Below are 6910 nucleotides of genomic sequence, written 5' to 3'. Positions count from 1 at the left end.
CCCTAATAGTAGACAAGTCACATTAGAAAGATGTAGTATTCTTCAGGCTCCTTAGGATCTATTTAACACATTTTGTCTACAGTGGCTCAAATGCACCTTAGATGTTTCAGTATTGGAGGAGTCTGTCTTGAAATACCACAAAATGAGAGTTAGTACATATATAATACTTTACATTTAATAAAGGGAAAAAATGAACAAATTCCCTACTCGGAAGCTTTCTCTTCAAGAAAGCCATTTCTTTCTTTTTTATTGAATTATCATTATTAATTCTTATAGCTTTTATTCAATAGTGTATATAGATACACAAGCATCTCCTCACCTTCATTATGCTGTTATCTAGTTGCTCTTAGAAGTACCAAAAATGTGAATTTTCTTGTGTTTTGCTTGGCTAAATTGACTAATGTGAAGATAAGCAAATTAATGTGACTTTATTCCAAACAGTGTTCAAGTTGTGCATGTATTAAGACATTCTCGGTCCTCAATATTGACAGAGATAGAGCTCTTTTGGGATTTGTAGAATAATTCACAATAGTAACGATTCTCATAAAATCAACAGATTAATACCCCAAACAGTTCTACTAATTAGCACACTGTTTACTGCATGTGCATCCGTATTTAATGTTCATGTCTTTGCCATTTATGGAGATTGTGAATCTCTGGTGGAAATACAAATTTTAAAAAGTCGTAAGTAAATAATAGAACTGCTTCTCCGAAGCAAGAAGAATCAATGAAATGAAAAAGAGCATGACTTTATTTTAAATTGTTCCTCAGTAGGATATGATAAATCGGTATATTGTTATTTCCATATGTCATAATGCAGAAGTGTTTGCTGTCATTTCGCACATTAGACAATCACTAACCCTGTACTTTTTAGCAAAGCAATTTAAGTTAGCAGAGGAAATCACTCTTGGTTTAACATATAAAATAGATTCGTAATTAACCTGTAGGTTTTATAGACTGGTTTCCTTCTTAAGATTGTTACAGCTTATACTAGTATTCTCCAGGGAGAAAGATCCCATAAGGTATGTATAGATAAGTGAGAGAAGATTTTGTGGGGAGAATCAGCTCATGTGATCATGGTAGCATCTGAGAAGTCCTATAACAAGTCTAAGAAGTCCTATAACAGGTCCTCTGCAAGCTAGAAACCCTGAGATTCTGATAGCACTGCTCAGTCCAGGTCTGAAGGCTTCAGAGGCAGGAAAGCAGATGGTGTAACTGATAGTCTGATGCCAACAGTCTAAAAACCTAGGAGATTTGCTGGAGTCCAAAGGCAGGTGAGCCTTGAGTTTCATTGTCCAAGTCTGTCCAGCTCTCTAGAGTCTAATCAGTCTCCGATGTCTGTTTTCTCTGGGTCACTCAATGACTAGATGGCACCTATCCACACCGAGGGTGGATCTTCCCACTTAGTTTACCAGATATGTGTGTTCATCCCTTCTGGTACCTTCGGGTTAGAAAACCCCATCAGATATCCTGTTGGAGGTAAGCGATTTAGTTCCTAGAAAGATTAGTAGGATGGGAACTATGACAGATAAATTTGAGTTTTGTAGCTGTTTCCTAGCTGTATATGCATTTCAGCATTCCTTTCATACTTACAACCTTCAATGTGCCCTCAAAAGGAATAATACATCCTGTTCCTTTAAGTCTTCCCCAGACTACCCCGACCCCTGCATGGGTGTACAAACACACACACACACACACAGCATGACCAAATTTACTTCTTTCAGACCTCTTTCAATTCAGGACTCTAATATTAGTTTTATTCAGTTGTTCAATTATATGTGACAAAGTGGTTTTCAAAGTTTTTTTTTTTTTTGAGAGGTTTTTGCTATAGGGCGCATGTGCTTGCCAAAAAGACAGAGAGAGATAGAGAGATAGAAAGCGAGAAATCACTCCCCAGGGGGGATGGTCACACCGCAATCCCTTCTCCTCCTTTCTCATCTCGGTATCTTGGACATGCACACGCACATGCGCCTGGGGTGAGTTTGAGCCACCAGGTCTGGGACTCAAACCGCGGTCAGCTACATGGGAGTCCAGCGACATAGCCATTACTCTAACTGCTGGTCCCCATGGTTTCTTTTTTAATCCATATAAAATTGTGAACCCATTCTGTGCAAGGATGAAATAAATCAGGACGAGGCAAATCATGACTAACACAAATTTATACTAATTTTTGAGTATGCAAAATGCACATCTTAAAGCAATTTTTTAATCCAAATGCTGAAGGTCACAGGTATGTAGTCAGGTTTAAGGAAGGCAATCATGGTAGACAGAAGCAGGATAGAAGTAAAAGTGAAAATAAAAATAATACTTTGCCACAGACACTCCACTGGTTGGATTAACTTGTAATAGTTGACAGCACATTTACATCATAGTTCAGAATTTCACAGGGAAATAAAGGAGGGAAACTAAGCTATCATAAGAATATTAGTAGGGGTTTTTCTTTCTTTTTTTTTTTTTTTTTTTAGAGGTTTTTGCTATTTTTTTTTTGAGAGGTTTTTGCTATAGGGCATGTGCGCTTGCCAGAAAGACAGAGACAGAGAGATAGCAAGGAATCACCCCTGAGGGGGGATAGCCATGCTGCAATACCTTCTCCTCCATTCTCCTCTTGGGATCTTGGGCATGGACGTACACGTGCCCGGTGTGAGTTTAAGTAACCAGGTCCAGGACTCGAACTGCAGTCGACTACATGGGAGTTTAGCGACACAGCCATTACACTAACTGCTGGTCCTAGGATTTTCTTATTGTATTAAAGAATAGTAAGTATCCTTCTGGGTTACCAATTAAGAACAGTTTCTTTGCTTTCTGTAGTTCCTAACTTACACATAAAAATGTGAAAAGGACACAGTGACTACTCTGTGTTTAATGAAAAAAAAAAATGATCCTTGAGTAGGACATTCTAGTGTTATCCAAATATGTCAAATTGCTCCTAAAACATATGTGTAATTATTTAATATTTATAACAATAATTTTTACTTGACAAATTTTGTTAAGTTTGTCAATCTTTTTTTTTTTTTTTTTTTACAGGTTTTTGCTATAGGACGTGTGTGCTTGCCAGACAGAGTGAGACAGAGAGACAGAAAGCGAGAAATCACCCCCTGGGGGGATGGCCACACCGCAATCCCTTCTCCTCCATTCTCCTCTCGGGATCTTGGGCACGCATGCACACACGCCCATCGTGAGTTTTAAGCCACCAGGTCCGGGACGTGAACCACGGTCGACTACATGGGATTCCAGCGACATAGCCATTATGCTAACTGCTGGTCCCAAGTTTGTCAACCTTTTAAAATTATTCAAATCCTGAATAGTTTGTAGAGATAGTAATAAAATTTATAGATGACCTATTATATAATATTTCAATTGATTGATTGATGAGTATATATCTAAGCAAGTATTATCAACATGAGGTTGATAGTTTTATATTAAATATTAAAAAAATCAGGACTTAGCTGTTAGCTGCTAGAAAATTAGAGAACATAATAGATTTGTAGTTTATGGTGTCTTGCTTTGTTGTTTATTTTTTCTCATAAGAGAGCATTAGAGTTGATATTTTACCTTTTGCTTTAATTCAATATTGAACCTTAACATTTTATTAGAATTGGAATATGTGCCCTGATCCCAAATTGAGTATTGGGAGCCCTTGAGAAGCAGGGAAAGCATGTGATAAATTGGATGCTACGAGAGATAAAAGACATGATATCCAGCCCTCATTCTGACATATTTCACAGTGAGGTAAATAAATTAGCTTGTATACATGGCTTGTGTTTTTGTTGAATTTGTTTTGATTTTTAGTCTATGAATGAGTAACAAAAAGGAAGGACAGGTTAAAGAGAAGATGATATATGAGCAATGGGCATATTTTATTTTTATTTCTCATTATCTTTCCACTGCATTTTCTAATTTTCACACTGAATATATATCAATGTCATAATAAGTTAAGAACATTATTTGTTAAAACACAACATGATGAGAGCATTTGAACCAATATGGTAGAGGTATGTGCCATTGAGTGTGTGGATGTGTGCATATGTGGGGTGTGTGTGTGTGTGTGTGTGTGTGTGTGTTTGAAGGAGAAAGGTGTAAAGACAGACAGACTGATTTCCTAATTGTGTGGAGACCATGAATACCAACATGAGTTTATTTAAAAGGAGGTTCTTCCTGGGTGCTTAAGCAGTTAGCCTGAATGCTAAAAAAAACCCTTCTATATTGACCTACAATATTATAAAAATTAGTATGCCTGTGTGTGAGTTGTGAATGGAACTTTTATGTAGTGGACCCAAAGGACAACTATGTGAAGGAACCCTGTTGTTATGCTCAAGAAGTTGCAATGCTTCCGAGGCTCGTTTTCCTTGTATATTAATTCTATGAAACTCAATTTCATACAGTTTAATACAGCGTTTTCCATAGGGCCAGTGCTCACAAAAGTTTTTTTTAACTTCTATTGCTTTTACTATTTCTCATAATTATTTATTAGTTGACTTATTTTTATTTATTTATTTATTTTTTTTTTACAAACAAATACTTTCTGATCAGGTACACATCTGTCTATATTCTTCTCCTCTCTCCAAATTTATGAACCAATTTAAAGATAATTCAGGTAAATTACATTTTATTCTTTAAAATGCTATTACCTTTCCTTGGAGAGCATTCCGATTCGCAGAACTTTAAGTAAAGTTTCAGGCATATTTCCAGACTTATTTTCTGACTTGTCATTAGACAATCTGTGGAAGATAAGTGATAAGATAGCCGGACCCATCAGTCAAGTTTGTAACTATGTCCTTAGATTTGACACTAACAGGTAGATGCCTGGAAACTTCATTTTTATCCACAGATCCAGAGGTCATAGAGTGCCACTAACTTATATAGTAAGTAAAGTTGTAATTAAAGTTAGTAGAGAATGTCATACACATCACAGTGCTGATAATAGAATTAAAAGGAAAGTATGTGTGTGTAAGGAGCTGAAATACTCATGCTTTTGAGCAAAGTATTTGTTCCCTTTAGGTCATTTCAGAAGAAATGGAAAATAAACATAGTAGCTCTGCAAGATCGTACAGTGTCATAGTTTTTTGAGTCTTTTATAAATTAAAGGTGTTTATTGGAAACCATATCTATGTAATTTTCAATTAATTTGGTTATTTCTAAAACTGCTTATTACTTTTGTGTGTGGTGTGGAGAGATTTTTGCTATAGGGCACGTGTGCTTGCCAGAAAGACAGAGAGAGACAGAAAGTGAGAAATCATACCCCCCTGGGGGGATGGCCACGCCACAATCCCTTCTCTATTCTCCTCTCTGGATCTTGGGCACACATGCATGTACGCCCAGCATGAGTTTAAGCCACTGAGCCTGGGACTCGAACCATGGTCGACTACGTGGGAGTCCAGAAACATAGTAATTATGCCAACTGATGGTCCCATGTTATTATTACCTTTTAAACATTTAATCAGTGTATATCTCTACAGCATACGAAACAAGTTTTCCCAGCGTGTATATACTGTATATTAGTCCAAAGTTATTACCATACACATTAGCATCAGCAGATAATTTTCCAGTTTTGTGCCACTTAAATATTGTGCTTCTTTCTTTTCCCCTTGATCCCCTCCTTCTCACTCTCCTCTATTGCCCATACTCCTCCCACACTGCCCCTAGAATCTATATTCCCAAAACTTTGCAATCACTGTTTTAAATGTGTTTTCTTAATGCAAGATAAACAGCAAATGCACATATGTGTACTATTAAATATACTTATAATTAAACATACATTGTGACCAGCAGTTATTGTAATGGCTATGTCGCTGGACTCCCACGTAGTCGACCACGGTGCCAGTCCCGGACCCAGTGTCTTAAACTCATGCTGGGCGTGGGTGCGTGCATGCCCAAGATCCCGAGAAGAGAATAGAGGAGAAAGGATTGCAGTGTTGCCATCCCCCCTGGGGGGTGATTTCTCACTATCTATCTTTCTGTCTGTCTCTGTCTGTCTGGCGAGCGCACACGCCCTTTAGCAAAAACCTCTCCAAAAAAAAAAAAAAACACACATGTGTCACATATAGGTAATATACATTCTAGACAAAAATCAAACCATTTTAGCACATATTGTTGGGCAAATTTGCTTTTAATCTTAGCATAATTTAGGTGTCTTTCTTTCTCTACTTTTTTTATTTCTTCCATTTTTACAGAGTACTTTTTTCCCCAAGGGTTTCAATTCAGATTTTAAGAGCAAGTTTTTTTCAACATGCTGACCTGGAATTTTAAATGTGTGTCTTCTTTTGGAAGTTTTACAAACTATTTGAGATATATATATGTATATACACACACACACACACACACACACACATTGGGTAGATTACACTCGTATATCATTTAGAATGAGATGACAAACAGAACATTGTTATTTTTAATGCTGACGTCAATAAAATTTTCCTAACAAGTCTCATTTTCACCTTCACCTAAAAGTTTGGAGATATCCTAATTTTTAGTTGTATTCACATTTAGATTTTTTGCCCCCCATTTTCCAAAATTTAGTAATCTTATGGCTACTTGTCTTCACAAAACAAATTTAGTTTTAGAGTAAAAGTTTGAAAGAATGTCTTTCCTTGTTTCAGCACGATTTCCCAGTAATTAGATTCAGAAATATAAACTCCGTGACTTCTCTGAGTTCTGACCTTGTGCCTAGAGGGATTTCTTCAATAGCTTTTGTATATTCGAGTAATAGGCTCTCTTAAAAGCCCACGTGTATATCTAGAAAGGCAAAAGATCTAAGGAGACAGAAAAAATAGGGCTCTTGATAAATAGATGACCAATTATTATACTTAAAAATTCTTTCATTGGTAACACACCCATACACACACACACACATTATTTTTGGTGTAATTTTAAATAGCCAGATATTGATATTTCAGATACTCTGACTTTTCCT

The 6910-nt window shown here is 36.6% G+C and overlaps 1 protein-coding gene across 11 annotated transcripts in view; it reads left to right on the top strand.

The window, feature by feature from the left end:
- The window catches only part of PCDH15 (protocadherin related 15), a 781066-nt gene that overhangs the window by 1041 nt on the left and 773115 nt on the right, over positions 1 to 6910 (top strand). The gene's annotated exons all lie outside the window — the stretch shown is intronic.

This window comes from Tupaia chinensis, unplaced genomic scaffold, assembly GCF_000334495.1.
Source record: "Tupaia chinensis unplaced genomic scaffold, TupChi_1.0 Scaffold000118_1, whole genome shotgun sequence".
Taxonomy (NCBI): Eukaryota; Metazoa; Chordata; class Mammalia; order Scandentia; family Tupaiidae; genus Tupaia; species Tupaia belangeri.
Note: the sequence above shows the minus strand (reverse complement) of the source record. Positions and strands in the feature narration are given on the sequence as shown.